The sequence below is a fragment of the Oncorhynchus nerka genome, linkage group LG10 (assembly GCF_034236695.1).
Source record: "Oncorhynchus nerka isolate Pitt River linkage group LG10, Oner_Uvic_2.0, whole genome shotgun sequence".
Lineage (NCBI taxonomy): Eukaryota > Metazoa > Chordata > Actinopteri > Salmoniformes > Salmonidae > Oncorhynchus > Oncorhynchus nerka.
In genome coordinates, this window is record NC_088405.1 from 71,812,838 (window position 1) to 71,833,271 (window position 20,434).

The following is a 20,434-nucleotide window of genomic DNA, read 5'->3' on the forward strand; positions in this document are numbered from 1 at the left end:
CCTATACACACATTCTAACCATATGAACGTACTATATTCCTGGCATGAGTAGCAGGGCGCTGAAATGTTGCGCGATTTTTAACAAAATGTTCAAAAAAGTAGAGGGTAGGAGCAAGAAGTTAAGCTGCTCTGACAGCTGATGCTTAAAGTTAGGGAGGGAGATATAAGACTCCAGCTTCAGAGATTTTTGCGATACGCAGCAGAGAACTGGAAGGAAAGGCGGCCAAAGGAAGTGTTGACTTTGGGGATGACCAGTGCAATATACCTGCTGGAGCATGTGCTACGGGTGGGGGTTGCTATGCTTAGATAACTTGCAAGTTAAACTTAGGGGTCGTGTTAACGCAGAATTCTGTGTTTTTCACGCAGGAAAAAATTATACATTATACACGGATCTAAAATGCTTCTTGGAATTTCTACTCGGTATCAGACACATTTTGTGCTTCAGTTTTACTTCTCCACTTAGAATGCCCATTTTGTGAATTCTCATCTTTCAGCAGACAGCGCTCTTACTGATGTGTAGCTACTGAGATTAACTTTAAGCAAAACATTCGGAAATGTAGTTAGATGTATTCTTTCTATGATAGAAGTTTGAAACATGCATCGTTTTCAAAAGAAATACATTTTTCATTGTAAGCTCATTTAGTGATGTGGCTGCCAGCCAAATAGCGTTGTACTTCTGATGAAAATTAAGCAATTTTTTTGCAGAATGTGTTGCACTTATGTATTTTCTGTTAAGTAAAACTACAGTTGCACGTCCTTGATCATTCTATTGAAGCAAAAAAACATTAAATTTGCATATAAAATGCAACCTCTGTCAATACAGAGCTGGACTTCCTCTCTCTTTTACAAACAAACAATTAACTGGCTAAACTGTTCTGGGGAACTACGGTAAACTTCACAATGTAAAATAGTGTGACAAGTGAAATGAAGAACGCAATCTGCTTTATCTCCTAACGCAAACCAGCATGCTGACCTCATAGTGTAAGAGTTAGGTACCCCTGTCCTAACGTATTGCACAAGTTGACTGCAGGTAAGTACTTAAAAAGTATCTCAAATATTAAAATATATATATTCCACGGTATTGAAAAACCATCCATAACAGGGTATACCGCCCAAGCCTAGAGACCAGGTAGTTGAAATTAAACCATCGTTGATCAATAAGCACAGTTGGTGAGGTGATTAGTTGTCAGGTGAAGTGTGTGTGTGTGTGTTGTGTGCGCCTCGCTGTCACTTAGTTCCTGTAATCTACACACACACTCCTCACTACACACACACTCCTCAGATCTGCTAGCAAAGCGACAAAGAGGGTTTAGATAGGGGCGTTGAGTGAGAATCATTGGTGTCAGCCTTCTCCAGACGACACTTAATTTTCTCCACTCCCAATGACTGGGCAAGTTGCAGTGTCATTCCTTCACGTTATAAATGATGGTACATTCACTTCCAATCATGGTCACATTTAGCTGTGTAATAATAATGTGAGAGACAATGGAGGAGGATTTTCTTTTCTTCTGTAGTGCACATTGTTAATGGTACTCTTTAGAAGAATATTTATAATGTGTGGGTATCTGTTTTCATCACACTTCAATATACGTTAGCCCTTGGGAGTAATATCTCACTAAAGGTTTTCCTGTGCATCTGCTTACCTTGTTTTTCTCTGGCTACGGCATAATTAAAGGGAGCCCACTGATTACAATTTATAATAGAATCACCCAAAACAATTATTTGGCATTATATGAAATAGCGCCCTCATTACCCAAACTTTTGGAATAACTTAACCGCCTGAAAAATGTAGCATTTCCATAATTCCATAAAGATGAAGGCTTTAGCTCCTAATATATCTAAAGGTTGAATGTTTAAGCACCTTCAACATGTAATGAGACATTAGGATGCCTTGTGTTCTTCCCCCACTTGTTTTCTGATGTGGTTCAGTCATGATCTGATGCAGGAGGATATGCATGAATATACAAATCCATAAAAGTGAAATCGCTGTGGGTCTAAATTCTGTAGTCACTGTTCTATTTTGGAACTAAAGATGCATGTGTGCAATTCAAACTTCAACGTAAAATAAATGTCTATTAGACAAACATTTAGGTTATATTAGCAAATCTCAAGTTTAGATTTGGGCCTTGAAAAATGGCTGTGTATAGACTTGAGACCTACAGTGATTTGTCTTCTAGTTATCTGTAGACAACATGACAGCGAAGGGTGGGATAGTGGGGAAACTTGTCTCTCTCTCCTTCACAGAGAGCTGAGGTAGCGGAGAGAGAAGCAGAGGCTCTTCGGGAACAGCTGTCGTCCTCCAACAAGTCCCTCCAGCTTGCCACACAGATCCAAAAGGCCCCTGACTTGGAGCAGGCCCTGGAGGTTCTGTCGCGCTCCAGTCTGGAGGTGGAGCTGAGCGCCAAGGAGCGGGAGGTGCTGCAGCTGGCCGAGGACGTGCAGAGACTGCAGGCTAGCTTGGCCAACATCCGGGAGAATTCTGCCTCGCAGATAAGCCAGCTGGAGCAGCAGCTCAGCACCAAGGAGAGCTTACTCAAGGTTAGCCCCGTCACACCACCACAGTATCACTGAGGGCCCTGGTCAGTGCCGTAACGCTACGAGGGCCCTGGTCAGTGCCGTAACGCTATGAGGGCCCTGGTCAGTGCCGTAACGCTACGAGGGCCCTGGTCAGTGCCGTAACGCTACGAGGGCCCTGGTCAGTGCCGTAACGCTACGAGGGCCCTGGTCAGTGCCGTAACGCTACGAGGGCCCTGGTCAGTGCCGTAACGCTAATAATACATTGATTTCATATAGTACTTTTCATTACAAGTAAAAACTCAGTCTCTTTAAAAGCAAAATAAACATAAAACATTTTAACAAAATAAAATTAAGGATGTGGCAGTTTTTTGGCGATGGTCTCCCACAGCTTTAGATGATAGGCAGTTCAGAAATGTAGTATCTTGAGAGGAGGGAGCATAGATGGTACAGCCAGGCAGGGGGGTATAGACAGACAGGCCACGGAGCTCTTCATTGGGTACCTCATCATCTTTGATAGTCACAGCTTCTCCTCCGTAGGTAGGCTAGTCTGGTCATCAGCAAGGCCTCTGGTCAATTTCATAACATGAGTTTAGGGGTCAGTTAGGAAGAGTAGGCCTAACTACTGTGTATTCATCTGAACTTGTGTGCCATGTAAAAAATAAGTGGAATTTGTCAATAGTAGTTTATAGTGCATCCGTGTGCCTCCAGGTAATGCAGTTATATATTGTACAAACAATTGGTGGTTTTAGTTCTTGACTCCTACTGTAAGCACTACCTTTCAGCTTTAACTGAGAAAAACAGTATTTTACAACTGAAACATTTCAGTTGACTAATGCGTAGCCCTAAGCCCTCTATCCATAAACATTACAGTGGTTTTACTGAACTCTACGGGGCACCTCTCATACGGCTCTGCATTTAGGACTTGACTGACAAGTCTTTGTATCTGTGACGACTGAACAGACATGTCATATCCAGTGAGCTTTATGCACAGAGACTGAAGTGCTTCTCTATCGGAAGTTGTCGTGGTATGGTGTAGCTACATGGTAATGTGTGAAGATTGCACAAAAGAGAAAGGAGCAAAATTATTATGAACTCTTCTCAATGCACTGAGCCATCTCAAATGTACACATGCTAATGCACTGGGACTCCTTAAGAAAACATATTCTATACTGTGACTCTCCAAATATTTCCTTCCCAATTCGTTGGTCCTCATTGCGATCACTGTAAAACCACCCCTATTTATACAGAGTTGTCCCTAAAGTGTATACTTTCCTTAATTTTCCCATGCCTTGAAATAGCTAAAGTGTGCTCTTTCCCCACGCACTGAGCCCACTTGATTATACACTTACTTTTACGCTCTGTCCTCCCAAGAGTACACTCCCCAAGTGTACACTTGCTTAAGCACTCCTTTAGTGCCCCATCTTAAGAGAGTAACTAAGTGTCTCTCTTTCCACACAGCAACTGGAGGAGAAACTGCGAGAGCAGGCAGACTACGAAGCCATCAAGAAAGAGCTCAGGTAATTCACTTTCCCCCTCAGTCTGCCTTCCCTCCCCTCAGCCACAGGCATCAGTTCAAAAAACCATACACATTAATCAGGTCAAATTAATTCCTGCCTCCAAGCCTATACTTGTGATGCCACCGAGTGCAAGTATGTGCGATTCGGACACCCTGCCAAACCACCCTGAAGACTTTCATTAACCTTTAGATTTAGCCCTGGAATGTGGACTCGCTGAGTCTGAGTATTATTGGCACTGGTAGTGCCTATCAGAAATGTTAGTTTGATTGGACAGTAGGACTTTGCGTTCAACCTCTGTTTGCCACTGCTTTCTTATCTGATCAGAATGTTTGGGGTCTGGAGATGGGAAGCTAAAATGGCTGTGCTGTACACTCATTAAAGGGGTATGTACTTGGATGCTTTCTCCCCAAATGTGGGTTTAGTGTCATGCTCTTCTAATCTTTTCGCTTCTTTTAAAGCTGTAATATATAACTTTTTGGGCGACCTGACCAAATTCACATATAAATGTGCGCTGTAGATCTGTCATTCAACCAAGGAAATCTGTTATGATAAATGACATGTTTAATCTTTACTCAACACACACTTCATGAGCTTTATTGCACCATATTCAGTTTTCTATGACATTGGCTTGTATAAGCTCTAGCATTTCTGGTATCCCAAGATGACGGTGAACAGTGGCTTCAGTTTTTTTGGTGTTGTGCTGCATGTTATCTCAGTCCAAGTCAGTAACAAGAAGGCTAACTAAGTTAAGATTTGCAGATAAGATAATTGGACGGCACTGCCCATGTTTAGGGTACTCGGGTGGTTTCTTACCAGGATTTAACCATCTTCACTCGTCTGGACGGCAGGGCCGTCTGAACATTAATTTGGTAACTGGATTTTCAGGCATAATATTCCCAATTGGAAGAAGTCCTAAAGGTAGTATCAGTGAATGGCTCTGTTTGTGAGAGTTTTCAGCACCACTATGATGGTCAGCCAAAGAGCTATTTGTGGGAATTTGTATTGATAGCCCGTCTGTGGTCCCAAAGGGAAGCATTCCTCTCCTAATAGACTAAAGTGTCTTTATTTGCCTCCCAACCTTTTCATAGACGCTTTTTCCTTTATAGATAATATCGCCTGAAATCCAATTGGCACCCAGCACATGATTGAATAATCCATTTTAATTACTGTGATTGGCTCTAAGGATTTCATTGCATTATCAGATTTTGATGGTCGGAGCAGAGTGAAGGACTGCCTGTCGCTGATGTAGATGTTCTGTGGGGGCTGATAGCAGATAAATGTCAGTCCTGTGGTGCTGTGTGTATTTGTGATCTCCTTTTTGCAGTGGGTGCAGTAATAAAGTGGTCCATTTCTCCTTGTTTACTTCACAGTATCCTAAAGTCAATGGAGTTTGGCTCTTCAAACTTCTCCTCAGCACAGGTAAGGAGGCTGAATATTGCATTTGAGTTTTATTGGAACAATATTTAGACAATGTATCTTATCAAACAAGGTTTAACAATTTCCTATCTCTGTGTCAGGACTCTAAGAAGCCTCTGGAGCTGTTGTTGAAGAGTCGAGGCCTGCAGTCTGAGAGCTCCTCCCTGCGCCTAAACAGCAGTGAACTGAGTGGTGAGTCCTTCAAGCGCTCTCACTCACACATACACACACATACATAACTAGACACACGCACACATTATTTATTAAGGTGACTTATCAATCAGACGTCTGCTGTGGACTATGTAGTGTTTGTTTGCCATCTTGAACTTGCCAACTGACCAAGTTGAACATTAGTTTTCACCATTTTTATTTGTTTAAATTTCCTTAAAGCTGAGCTCCGCATTAGGGGAAATAGATGGCTGCCCACAGGCGTTTTTGTTTTGTTTATTAAACGGAGAAGAGGAGCGCCAGCGTTGTGGTAAAAAGCAGTCATAATACCAGAGGGGGAAAAACTGTGTTTGATTTCAACTTTAACCAGTATCAAAGCAGCCAATCTGTTCTCAGCAGAGTTTTTTTGTGATATGCATGTAGACACGACCACAAGGTCAACTCCTGGTGTGAACTGCCCCCGTCAAGGTCTTATTCATGGGCTGGAACTGAACAGGCTTCATAAGCACTTATAGGGTTATTTCCAAAGAGGGGCCTGATGTTTGGTTGAACTCATTGAGCCTAATTCAGTGATGCACAGAGTCCTAGCATTCTACCATTGATCTCTGAGGCCTTATCGCCTTCTCTTGTCACAACATGCCAGCTCTTTCAATTGCATACCCCACATTCAGCTGCCTTACACAGACCCATTAATGGCTTTTCGTCTGTCTCCATATCTAAAATCCTGAGACTCAAGGATATCTGTCATGAAGAGCTTTTTGAAAATGTGGACATTGTCTGAGCAGAAGTTACCCCAGACCAGAATGTAATATGGAGTATAAATCCCTCACCATTAGCCTTCATCAGAGCATGGGCCTGTGCCTCTGTGTGTGTGCCAGGGTGCTTCCAACTTAAAAGGACACACAGTCCTTTTGTTTCTTTACTCTGTCAGTCGCCTAGAGGGGTTATAGACAGGAAGTAAAGTAGTCAAACAGGATGCAGCTCCAGCTATCTCTGCCAGCAGAAGAAGAGACTGTTTGACTCAAAGGAAATAATGTTATATCTCAAGGACCTTTTTCTTTTCTACAAATATAGACACACTCCGAAACAATGTGTCAACTGTTTCCATTGGCATGCTACCGCATTTGATACAAATAAAAAACATTCTGGCTCTGTAAATGTATAATGGAGTTGAATTGAAGGGTTCGAAGCTGACAGTCGGCTCACACCATTAAGACTGAAGTGCTGCTGCTTTCTCAGAGCGGCACTCGTCTTGTCTGGATCCTCGATTTATCTCATTCAGAGAATCAGCCCTTTAAGCACGGCGATTTGAGAGGTAGTGTAACATTCTCTGTGCTACATTTCAAAGGATCACTGCTTGAGGTTTCTTGTTATATCTCCATTTATATAAAGTCCTAGACTTTACATCTGCTACCTGAAGATGTACTCAGACTCTGAGGATGAAAAGATTGGAGACCTTTTGGTCCTGGTCTAACACCTACTGGTGTTCAGTCTGCCTTTTTTCCAGTTGAAGAACAATAGGTGTCTTCTACTTCAGAGAGCTTTAGCTTTCTGTTCTATGTTTAAAAATGCCTCCTTAAAGTAGATTCTACCCTAAACTCAACAATATGACCTCTCCAAAAAAGAACCTAACCACACCACAGGCTAGGGGACTATAACTACACAAACAGGTACTGACCACGGCTAGTGTTTGGAGGCTACATCTCATCTTTACGGGTTAAGGTCTGTTTAAAAAAAAAAAAACTTTCCATGGCTTTTTTGGTAGCGCTTCTGCGCCCACACAGTTTGCAGTTGTGTGTCGGAAGGGTGGGGGTAGTGGAGGGGCACAGTGCAGCCCACCCTAGGCGAGGAGGAGAGGGGGGCCAAGGGAGGTCAGAGGCTGGAGGACATGGAGTGATCCAGTATGCTAATGAAGCCCCGTTAGTCTCTCCTCCCAGTATGCCCTTTATCACTCAGTGCACTTGGTCGCTCCGGAAATGTCATCCCATTTGGCTTCGGGTCTCCCCCATCCCTCCCCTGTCCTCGAAAATTAAGCTTTTCATTTGTATTCCTAATGGGACCCCTCGCTGTCCAACCGGATCATGTTGATGTGAAACCAAAGGCGCTGTTTGGCTACAGGTTGGACGGGTGTTCTACTTAGTTACTTCCCAATGTGATTTTCGATGAATAAATGTTCATGATTGTACATTTATACAGTGTTATCAGTTTTATGATAACTACATTTTGTATGCCTGATGATCTGTATACCATGGCCTCTTTTGCAATGTTGTTGAGCGTATGGCTATACCTAACATTAATCAAATCTCACAAGGAAAAGTATGTATAAAGAGCAAATATTGCTTGGCTGCCATTGTTTATCATTGCTGTATAGTACATGTGTAAGTTTTGCTACTGTTCCCGCACTCTGATGCATATACCACAGTCACACACACACCACTGATGTTAATCCACCCTGAAATAAGGGCCTCCCTAAGCTACCTTGAGTGAGTGGTGACCTGGAGATGGTGATATGCAGGGGCAAGAAGGTTAGGCAGGGCATACACCACACAGCAGGTAACCTAGGCAGCTCTCTGCCTGTGTCCATATCCTGTGACATGCCTGCCAGACGCTTCCCTTCACTACTGTTCAGTGTCCCTCTCCACAGCCAGAAGTCCTACTGGCAAATTCGCACAATGCATCAGTGCATCTCCACTCTAAGGTTATGCTACTCAACTGGAGTTCACTGTACCCCCAACATCTCTCACTTAATGGGTGTGATGAAACTTGTGTACTTGTAGTTAGATGGTGTTTTGTCTAGATATTTTGTTTATTTTGCACTCATTTTGTTGATGTCACTTGATGTATTGATCTGTGTCATGTTTTGTCTGGTCTCACAGGTGTGAGGGAGCGAAAGGTCAAAGACTCATCAGAGGGTCAACAGCGTCTTCCTGCCACGCCCATGGGCACCAACTTGCAGGGCTCCCCTCCCCCCTCTCAACTCCTCTTGCGCACTGGCTCAGGTGGTTCCTCCGACACCACCCCTGTCACCACCGCCAATGGCACGCACCACTTCTCGCCCACGGGCGGTGGGCTGGGTGGGCAGGACTTCTTCAGCCCCTCCTCGCTGGTGTCGGCAGGCACCGCTTTCCCCCTGGCGGGCAAAGTGTCGCTCAATTCCCTGTTGCAGCGCCAGCTCATGCAGACCTTCTACTCCAAAGCCCTGCAGGACTCAGTGTCTGGCCAGGCCCTGCTCTTCTCCCCCGCCCACTACCCAACCCCTAACTCCCTCTCAGCCAGCCCTCTGCCACCCCATCAGTCTTTGCAGTCGCAATCCCAGCACCCGTCGGCGGGCAGCCCAGACGTTAATGGCCTAGCCCCCTCGCCCAGCCAGTCAGAGGGTGCAGGGAGTGTCTCGGAAGGTGAAGACATGGACACGTCTGAGATAGCGCGTCAGGTCAAGGAGCAGCTGATCAAGCACAACATTGGGCAGAGGATCTTTGGCCACTACGTGCTGGGGTTGTCCCAGGGCTCGGTCAGTGAGATACTGGCTAGGCCCAAGCCCTGGAGCAAGCTGACCATCAGGGGCAAGGAGCCCTTCCACAAGATGAGGCAGTTCCTATCTGACGAGCAGAACATCTTGGCACTGCGCAGCATCCAGGGGAGGCAGAGAGGTGAGACTGACAGAAATGTATTCACACACACACTTCACACAGGACACATTAACTGCTCTCACCCAGACATACAGAAACTTACAGTACATAGACATATCTGAGCTTGTATCACTGTTTTCTCACATGCACACTTAGCTGAGCATGTCACATATACATACATATTTGATTGATGTCTCTGCCTCCAGATGCTTTGCATCACACAAAGTTCCAGGTGAAAAATTTGACAGCTGTATTTCTGAAGCATATAGTAGAAAGGCCTCAGGTTCAGGCTGGTGTTCTGTTTCTGTGTTACAGTAGCTTCAGTGGGGTCCTGCTATGCTCTCCCACAAAACTCTGTACTCAACTCAACAGGAAAAGGGGTGCTGAATGGTACATTGAATTTTGTCAGACACACGATTCAGATTAGCAAAAGACAAACTTCAGCAGTCTATGTTCAATATTTGACCCTCAGTCAGAGCATGGCCCTAACCTTTAACCTTTGACTTGACAAACCCTTGCATTTTGGTAACTGGTGATAGCACTGTCTCTTTAACAACAGATGTCCAACCCCACGCTTCAGCAGTGTAGCCATAGCCCGGGTCCTGATGAATGGACAGTGATCCTTATCATCGTCACCAGTCATGTCGCCCGCTAAGACGTCCAGATTAACCTTGCAGACATGTTCCCTTTCCTGTCGTTATCGCCTGTCGCCTGTCATTGTAGCAACCGTCCCACGAATCAAACCCGGTAGAGGGATGGAGCATTTAGAAGTGGGTCTATCAAAATGTCATCTTCACATGCGCCACTCAGGTTTCCAGCACTTATCGCTGTCGGCCCACTGCCTTTTCCTATTGATTTTGTAACCGTCTTAAATGGCACATTGCTGTGTGCTGCTGGGGAACGCAGCCTGTACTGTTGAGTCAGTGAGTGGGAGGCAAGCTGATCCCATCAGATTACAGGGGGACATTTTCCTGATCTGTCTGAATGGGCACATCAGTGCTCAAACGACAGTCAATAACATGCAAGTCTGGACAGGTGTGTATGTTGAGGTCAATTAAAGCCTGAAGCTGCACCCCCCCTGCTGCAAAGTCCTCATTCTTCACCCAAAATTGCTGATAACTAATGCAGACACTTTTACAAGCAATTATGTCGAATTTGAGATGGATTACAAAACGCATACACAGTGTTCCTATTAAATGACTTCCTATTTCTCCTCTTTGCTCTCTCTTTCTCTTTCTTCCCCCCCTCCCCCACGATCTCTCTCCCTCTCTAAATATCTCTATCCCCCTCTTCATATCCATCCCACTCTTTCGCTGTGTCTGTCTCTCTTTCTCTTTCTTCCCCCTCCCCCACGATCTCTCTCCTCTCTAAATATCTCTATCCCCCTCTTCATATCCATCCCACTCTTTCGCTGTGTCTGTCTCTCTTTCTCTTTCTTCCCCCCTCCCCCACGATCTCTCTCCCTCTCTAAATATCTCTATCCCCCTCTTCATATCCATCCCACTCTTTCGCTGTGTCTGTCTCTCTTTCTCTTTCTTCCCCCCCTCCCCCACGATCTCTCTCCCTCTCTAAATATCTCTATCCCCCTCTTCATATCCATCCCACTCTTTCGCTGTGTCTGTCTCTCTCTGCTCTTTCTCTCTTTCTGTCTCTGAGTGAGGAACTGATAAGTTTGGAGCTTGGTGCTCAGTCAGTAGCGTCACAAGGCAAGGAAATGCGTCCGCAGTCTGGTTTCTCCGCATTTCACAGCAAGGGCACACTTGGCAGTCAGGGCAGGGATGATGTAAAAGTTTGAGCTTTAGTTCTCCTCTGTGTTAAAGCAGAGTAGTGAGTATAGATGAATGTGCACACTGTAGCTCTGCACTCTTGTCTATTGTGCTTGTTTGGACAGATTTCAAGGAATTGGTCTGGCAGCAAGCCCCAAACCTGTCTGCCCAGGGGAGAAGTTTAACAGAAGTTTAATAGAATCATGTTGGCGAGAAATGTAATGTGGTTCTTATGTGCCGTAGCTACTAGTTCTCTTCTGTTTCAATCATTTATGTTTTCAATAACTAAATCACCATCAATGTCCCTTCTTGTATATGTGAAGAGTTTGATATGTGGTTTGAATGGTAGAACTTTTGGATTGACTCAAGGGTTCTCAGAGGGTGGTTTAAGACTGTGTGGAGTGGTCTTACATACACTTTCTTTGTTTCTGGCTGTTTGACAATAGACTGTTGCCTTCTACTGTGCGTATTACTATGGCCAATGTGTTTTTACAAGCATTGTAACATACTAGAGCCATGCACGGACATGAATTTTAAGCCCTATCCATGCCTGCAATGTTCAGGCCCTACCCTACCCATGCCTGCAATGTTCAGGCCCTACCCTACCCATGCCTGCAATGTTCAGGCCCTACCCTACCCATACCTGCAATGTTCAGGCCCTACCCTACCCATGCCTGCAATGTCCAGGCCCTACCCTACCCATACCTGCAATGTTCAGGCCCTACCCTACCCATGCCTGCAATGTCCAGGCCCTACCCTACCCATACCTGCAATGTTCAGGCCCTACCCTACCCATGCCTGCAATGTTCAGGCCCTACCCTACCCATGCCTGCAATGTGCAGGCCCTACCCTACCCATGCCTGCAATGTTCAGGCCCTACCCTACCCATGCCTGCAATGTCCAGGCCCTACCCTACCCATACCTGCAATGTTCAGGCCCTACCCTACCCATGCCTGCAATGTTCAGGCCCTACCCTACCCATGCCCAATTGCTTCTGCCAAATTTAAAGGAAAACTCCACCCTAAAACTATAATTTCAAGTCAAATTGATTTGTCACATACACATGGTTAGCAGATGTTAATGTGAGTGTAGTGAAATGCTTGTGCTTCTAGTTTCGACCATGCAGTAATATCTAACTTAACAATTTCACAACAACTGCCTTATACACGCAAGTGTAAAGGAATGAATAAGAATATGTAAATAAAAATATATGATGGTATAGAGTACAGTATATACATATGAGATGAGTAATGTAGGGTATGTAAACATTATATAAAGTGGCTAGAGATGTGGAGAGAGAAAGTGGCTAGAGATGAGGTAGTATGTTGGCAGCAGCCACTCAATGTTAGTGATGGCTGTTTAACAGTCTGATGGCCTTGAGATAGAAGCTGTTTTTCAGTCTCTCGGTCCCCACTTTGATGCACCTGTACTGACCTCGCCTTCTGGATGATAGCGGGGTGAACAGGCAGTGGCTCGGGTGGTTGTTGTCCTTGATGATCTTTTTGGCCTTCCTGTGACATCGGGTGGTGTAGTTGTCCTGGAGGGCAGGTAGTTTGCCCCCAGTGATGCGTTGTGCAGACCACACTACCATCTGGAGAGCCTTACAGTTGTGGGCGGAGCAGTTGCCGTACCAGGCGGTGATACAGCCCGCCAGGATGCTCTCGATTGTGCATCTGTAAAAGGTTGTGAGTGTGTTTGGTGACGAGCCAAATTTCTTCAGCCTCCTGAGGTTGAAGAAGCGCTGCTGCGCCTTCTTCACCACGCTGTCTGTGTGGGTGGACCATTTCAGTTTGTCCGTGATGTGTACGCCGAGGAACTTAAAACTTTCCACCTTCTCCACTACTGTCCCGTCGATATGGATAGGGGGCTGCTCCCTCTGCTGTTTCCTGAAGTCCAGGATCATCTCCTTTGTTTTGTTGACGTTGAGTGTGAGGTTATTTTCCTGACACCACACTCCGAGGGCCCTCACCTCCTCCCTGTAGGCCGTCTCGTCGTTGTTGGTAATCAAGCCTACCACTGTGGTGTCGTCTGCTAACTTGATGATTGAGTTGGAGGCATGCATGGCCACGCAGTCATGGGTGAACAGGGAGTACAGGAGAGGGCTGGGCACGCACCCTTGTGGGGCCCCAGAGTTGAGAATCAGCAGGGTGGAGATGTTGTTACCTACCCCCACCACCTGGGGACGGCCCGTCAGGAAGTCCAGGACCCAGTTACACAGGGTGGGGTCGAGACCCAGGTAAATGCTGAGCTGTAATCGATGAACAGAATTATTACATAGGTATTCCTCTTGTCCAGATGGGTTAGGGCAGTGTGCAGTGTGATTGCATTGTCTGTGGACCTATTGGGGCGGTAAGCAAATTGGAGTGGGTCTAGGGTGTCAGGTAGGGTCGTGGTGATATGGTCCTTGACTAGTCTCTCAAAGCACTTCATGATGAAGGAAGTGAGTGCTACAGGGCGATAGTCATTTAGCTCAGTTACCTTAGCTTTGTTGGGAACAGGAACAATGGTGGCCCTCTTGAAGCATGTGGGAACAGCAGACTGGGATAAGGATTGATTGAATATGTCCGTAAACACACCAGCCAGCTGGTCTGCGCATGCTCTGAGGACGTGGCTGGGGATACCGTGTGAGCCGGCAGCCTTGCGAGGGTTAACACGTTTAAATGTTTTACTCACGTTGGCTGCAGTGAAGGAGAGCCCGCAGGTTTTGGTAGCGGGCCGTGTCAGTGGCACTGTATTGTCCTCAAAGCGAACAAAGAAGTTGTTTAGTTTGTCAGGGAGCAAAACATTGTGGTCTGCGACGGTGCTGGTTTTCCTTCTTTAGTCCGTGATTGACTGTAGACCCTGGCACATACCTCTCGTGTCTGAGCCGTTGAATTGCGACTCTACTTTGTCTCTATACTGACGCTTAGCTTGTTTGATTGTCTTGCGGCGGGAATATCTGCACTGTTTGTATTCGGTCATGTTTCCGGTCGCCTTGCCCTGATTAAAAGCAGTGGTTCGCGCTTTCAGTTTTGCGCGAGTGCTGCCATCAATCCACGGTTTCAGGTTGGGGAATGTTTTAATAGACGCTGTGGGTACAACATCACTGATGCACTTGCTAATAAACTCGCTCACCGAATCAGTGTATTCATCAATGTTATTGTCCGACGCTATGCGGAACATATCCCAGTCCACGTGATCAACGCAATCTTGAAGCGTGGAATCAGATTGGTCGGACCAGCGTTGAACAGCCCTGAGCACGAGCGTTTCCTGTTCTAGTTTCTGTCTATAGACTGGGAGCAACAAAATGGAGCCGTGGTCAGATTTTCCGAAAGGAGGACGGGGGATGGCTTTATATTTTTTTATTTTTTTTTTATTTCACCTTTATTTAACCAGGTAAGCAAGTTGAGAACAAGTTCTCATTTACAATTGCGACCTGGCCAAGATAAAGCAAAGCAGTTCGACACATACAACGACACAGAGTTACACATGGAGTAAAACAAACATACAGTCAATAATACAGTAAAAAAACAAGTCTATATACAATGTGAGCAAATTAGGTGGGAAGGGAAGTAAAGGCAAAAAAGGCCATGGTGGCAAAGTAAATACAATATAGCAAGTAAAACACTGGAATGGTAGTTTTGCAATGGAAGAATGTGCAAAGTAGAAATAAAAATAATGGGGTGCAAAGGAGCAAAATAAATAAATAAATTAAATACAGTTGGGAAAGAGGTAGTTGTTTGGGCTAAATTATAGGTGGGCTATGTACAGGTGCAGTAATCTGTAAGATGCTCTGACAGTTGGTGCTTAAAGCTAGTGAGGGAGATAAGTGTTTCCAATTTAAGAGATTTTTGTAGTTCGTTCCAGTCATTGGCAGCAGAGAACGAAGGAGAGGCGGCCAAAGAAAGAATTGGTTTTGGGGGTGACTAGAGAGATATACCTGCTGGAGCGTGTGCTACAGGTGGGAGATGCTATGGTGACCAGCGAGCTGAGATAAGGGGGGACTTTACCTAGCAGGGTCTTGTAGATGACATGGAGCCAGTGGGTTTGGCGACGAGTATGAAGCGAGGGCCAGCCAACGAGAGCGTACAGGTCGCAATGGTGGGTAGTGCGTGACGGAAGTTAGAATAACAAGAATAGAATAACAAGTTAAGATATATAACTTTCAGAATAAAGAAATACAGGTGCATCAAAGCTGGGACCCAGAGACTGAAAAACAGCTTCTATCTCAAGACCATCTTAAATAGCCATCACTAGCACATTAGAAGCTTCTGCTCTATATACATAGACTTGAAATCACTGGCCAATGGAACACTAGTCACTTTAATAAGGTTTACATATTTTGCTTTACTCATCTCATATGTATAAACTGTATTCTATCCTATTCTACTGTATCTTAGTCTATGCCACTCTGACATTGCTCGTCCAAATATTTATATATTCTTAATTCCATTCCTTTACTTTAGACTGTGTGTATTGTTAGATATTACTGCGCTGTTGGAGCTAGAAACTCAAGCATTTTGCGACACCCGCAATAACATCTGTTTAACACGTGACAAATGCGGTTTGATTTGAAATAAAGCCGGTATGATGCATTTTGCTGTTCCCCGCTCCCTCACAGCGCTGCATGCGCTCTGTTCATAACTCTGCATGTGAGTAACCATAGCAACTGCTTCTTTGGGACTTCTCTGCTCAATGATGAGGCATGAGAGAGCAGTTGGCTACCTACTTTTCGTCACTCAAAACTACGACAACTCAAGGAACATTATTATTTTCGGTGAAATAATCTCTTCTGTAGAATCAGACAATGCTCTGGTCTTATATTTGACGAGGTTGAAGCACTTCTGACGCCATGATCTTAGTAAGATATGACAGTACTGCGCAGCACAAGCAAATGGCTTAGCTTCAAAATGTTAGGTATCAATTTGGTGATGTCCAGCCCGTACCCTAGTTATTGATGAAAAAACAGGCCCTAGCCGGCTCTAACCCAATGTATAATGTCGGGGCCTGTTGGGCTCGGGTCGGGTAGCAGAGCTGTCTTCTTTAGTAAATCACTTATGGGTTTCGTCCATGTTAAATAAGTTGAATTGATTTTGCCCAAATGATAGGGTTTTTGCTCAATGTCTAGATGTTGAGGTGGTCTAGTAACTGTAGATCTATAGCTCTATATAGCAAATGCCCTGACTACCACCACTATATCCATTTGTGTAGAATAAAACTGCTCCTAGACACTGATCTAGTGTCCGTTTTGAGTTTTCCCGCCTAATGTTTAAGGTTTGAATTTGGGGAGTGTAAGCTGATCCTAGACCTGTGCCTAGGTCAGTGTCTCCCCTCATCCATGTGGCAGTCCAGTGGTCTGACACTTATCTTATCTGTCGCCGCTTGTTTTCCAACAGAGAACCCAGGCCAGAACCTGAACAGAGTGTTTCAGGAGGTTCCGAAGCGAAGAACCGGCTCCGAAGGCTCCTCGAGGGCAGGTCTGTTCTTTGCCTTCCCTATCGTGGTTGGTTTAGTGTTTTGGTCGGCTTTTATGTTGTCCAATTTGTTGTGTCAGTTAGCCATTGTCAAAGTCACTCTACCACTTCTGGCCTGGAGTCTGGTTCAAAATACAGGGATGAGGCTGATACAGGGTCAGATATGTTTCTTCCTTGTTAAGGGTTGTTTTTTATCTGGTCCTAGATTGGTGGCTAAGGGCAACTTCTACCTCAGGCGAAAACCCAGGGGCAGGATAAGGCAGGGAGGGGTTTATAAAGGCACCCTTTCAACCCATAGGGTGCGTCGTAAAATGTAGTCTAAACATCCAGTCCCAACCAGCCCACGCAATCTCTCTCCCAGTCTGAAATCAGGGCGAAACCTCATACATATAATTTAGCCTTTAAAAAGCTCCTTTATATGCTGTACTATGTACTTTCCCCAAAACCATGCAGTTTTTTCATGCCTTCTGAAAATGGCCAAAGCTGTGGTGCTTACATGCTGTTTGGCACTTCGGTAGGCCACAAACACAAACATTTTCAAACCTTTTTATTTTTACAGGCGGTGGTGGCCTCAACAAAACTGTGAAACAGAGTTTACATCACGTCCCCATGACCCGGCAGCTGTGCCCAAACACCACCATGACTGTGCGTGTCTGTGTATGAGTGAGAGTGCTGGGTCTTACTGGTGTCACTGGTAGGCCACCATGTCTCCACTCCGGGGGGAGCACTTACAGTCACCTGCCCTTGCCCGGGTCAGACCCCTTTTTTGTTATGAATTACTTGCAGTTCACCCCCCATGTAGCCAGCTGCTCCCCGCCTCACTCACACACATGAGCGAGCACGACCTTGCCCAATTACTCCGACCACTCACTCAGGACAAATGAGAGAGAGAGGAGAGGAAGCCGAAAGTTGGGAGCCACGTTAGTCTGGCCCCTCCATGTTTAACTCCAAACAGCAATTAGCCTTCCCTTCTGAAGCCTGTCCAAAACACCAGGTCTTATGTTTCTTATGGAGCTTGTCCAAAGTCTGGTTCCCATTGTTGCGGAGAGAGAGTAGCTGGCTGGCTGCTGGAAGTGTTCTGTTCTGTTCAGCCCTCATGAGGAACATGTGTAGCCTTGGCCACTTGTGTTAACAGGATTGAGCTGTGTTGTAAAGGGAGACCCATGGGGAGTACTGCAGTCCAGGGGGGCCGTGGCGGTTTGTCAGAACGCAATGAAGGAGAAGGCTAGGAGCAACGTCTCCTTGGGTTCCTTTTAGACAGGAGACAGTGGGTAGACTCAAACTTCACCGTCTCACAGCTTGTCTGAATTTACTGTTTTACTGGATATTTATAGGAAAAGTAGCACTTTTCTCAAACTCAAAAAATTCAGCTATATTTCGGGTATCTTATGACTGTGCACCTGTGACATATTGACGTCAAATACTAGCAACATTTATTAATTACCCCAACGTTCTATCACCCCCATTGATTCCCGCCGTCCCTCCCTTTGGTACAGTCCATTGACCCCTGATCTTTGTTGCCCATTCCTAGGTAACATCACCACGCGGATCCGTACTCCGGAGAGTGGGTCAGACGAGGCCATCAAGTCCATCCTGGAGCAGGCCAAGAGAGAGCTGCAGGTCCAGAAGGCTGGTGAGTGACTCCTCTCTTTGCTCTGTGTCTGATGGAAACTACTCTACACCAGGGTCTGCTATGAATTTCCAATTGATTTACTGTATTGACAGAGCTAAAATAAATTGACCTCAACCCTGCTGTCGAAGCTTCTCGTCTGACCCCCAACCCTCATACCACACTGCATGACCCTTATAAGTAAATTATAGGGATGGTGGGTATTGAAGGGATGAAGGAACTTCCTAGTTTGTTGACCTCATACAAAAGTGAAGTAAAGTGGAGGAACATACAGTAGGATGTGATGTGGTTGGATCAAGATTTCCCAATTGTATCTAATGGGTCCGACATTTATCCCTAAATTGCCAATGCCATAACCAATGTCAAACAGTGCTAGTGACTACCCCATACACCGCCATTAGAATGTCTAAGAGATGTCCCTCGTGCTAACCCCCTTTTGACGCCATGCCACCCACTACAGATGGGGTGGACAACAGACAGCGACGACAGACAGGTTACCCCCGAGGCATGGGCAACTATTTCGCAAAATATGCACAAAGTCTCAGACTCGGTGAGGAATGGATTTAACCTTAAACAATGTGTGGCCCCACACCGAGAATATACAAACCAAATACAGACTACAAGACTGTTGTGCCTTCTGTTTCTGTAAGGGATGTAGATAACATTTCCTTGACCATGTCTTAAATCTAAGAGATATGGTTCTACTATGTAGCATTTATTTTCCTTTTGTGTAGTACTTCAGGTATCAAACAGAAAATCCAGAATTATCCTCCACTTATCCTAGCACTGTACATGTGGGCCATGAAGCATCATCTGAAATTGAGTGTTGATGACATTTGTAGTGTTGTCTGATGACTGTGTATCCTCTCTGTCAGTCTCTCTCCCTGCAGTGGACTTGTCTCAGACCCTTCCCTCGTCCAGCATTGGTGGTGGTGGTGGTAGTATCGGCTCAGGTGGATCCTCCAGCTCAGACGAGACCATCCGCTCCATCCTAGAGCAGGCAAGGAGGGAGATGGAGGCCCAGCAGGCCGCCCTGGAGCCCATCCTCAAGCCGTCCTCCATGGGCCCCTCTGACCTGGCCCTGCTTTCTCCCAAACTCCTGGGCGCTTCCACTCTCCCGGCCTCCTACTCACCCCTGGCCCTCTCCCTCAAGAAGCCCTCCATCCCCCCATCCTCCTCGCCCTCCTCCCTCCTGGACTTCCACTCTGCCATGGTGAAGGAGGCAGGAGAGGTGGTGGTGGGAGAAGGCGGGGTAGGAGGAGGGTCTCTAATGGACGGAGGGACCAAGCAGGGGCGGGGCTCCTGGAGGGACCAATGGTGGAATAGTATGCACCCCGGAGGGCGGGGAGTCACGTCTAGCATGAACGACGACGCGCGGAGTCAGGAGGACAGTAAGGAGGTACAGTACCGTTAATACCTCACACACTCTGCCTTCATGACCTCTTACCTCTGAACCATGGTGGTCAGGCCACAGTTAGGGCTGTTACGGTCACCGCATTACCGCCACACCGGCAGTCATGACCACAGTCAAATTCCACATGACCGTAATTAGGCTTCTCCAAAACTGCACTCTGATGTTGCTGATGGTCATTAGTAGCCTACCAAACTTGCTAACAGCCAGTCACTAATGGCCTCGTACTCAGCGCTCTATTGTCCCTCTAATCACTCTGACATCAATCCAAATGCAATCTAAAATATAATCAAACACTTAATGAGAGCCCTGGCATTCAGAGTTTGAGTGGAATAGGATCACCTGTTGCACAGTGAGAGCCAGCTCCTCATGAAATGAAATGTGTTCCTATAAGCCCATGTTGCACGAGATTTCTATGCAAACAGTGCATGCATTTCTTTGCGACTTTTTCAAATCATAGTTGCATGCACATGTAGCCTAGCCTATAGACCTGTATGTTTTGATAGTGTTTGTATCGCAACTAAAGTGGGCAAATAAATCTTAAGCGTAGGCCTAGGACCCCTGGAACAGGGTTGGAGAGCACATAGGCTGTAGGCCTAAGACCCCTGGAACAGGGTTGGAGAGCACATAGGCTGTAGGCCTAAGACCCCTGGAACAGGGTTGGAGAGCACATAGCCTGTAGGCCTAGGACCCCTGGAACAGGGTTGGAGAGCCCATAGCCTGTAGACCTAGGACCCATGGAACAGGGTTGGAGAGCCCATAGCCTGTAGGCCTAGGACCCCTGGAACAGGGTTGGAGAGCCCATAGCCTGTAGGTCTAGGACCCCTGGAACAGGGTTGGAGAGCCCATATTCTGTAGGCCCTAGGACCCCTGGAACACAGTTGGAGAGCCCGTAGTCTGTAGGCCTAGGACCCCTGGAACAGGGTT

The 20,434-nt window shown here is 46.0% G+C and overlaps 1 pseudogene; it reads left to right on the plus strand.

Moving 5' to 3' along the window:
- Positions 1-20,434, plus strand: part of LOC115135957 (homeobox protein cut-like 1) — a 168,433-nt pseudogene that overhangs the window by 105,920 nt on the left and 42,079 nt on the right.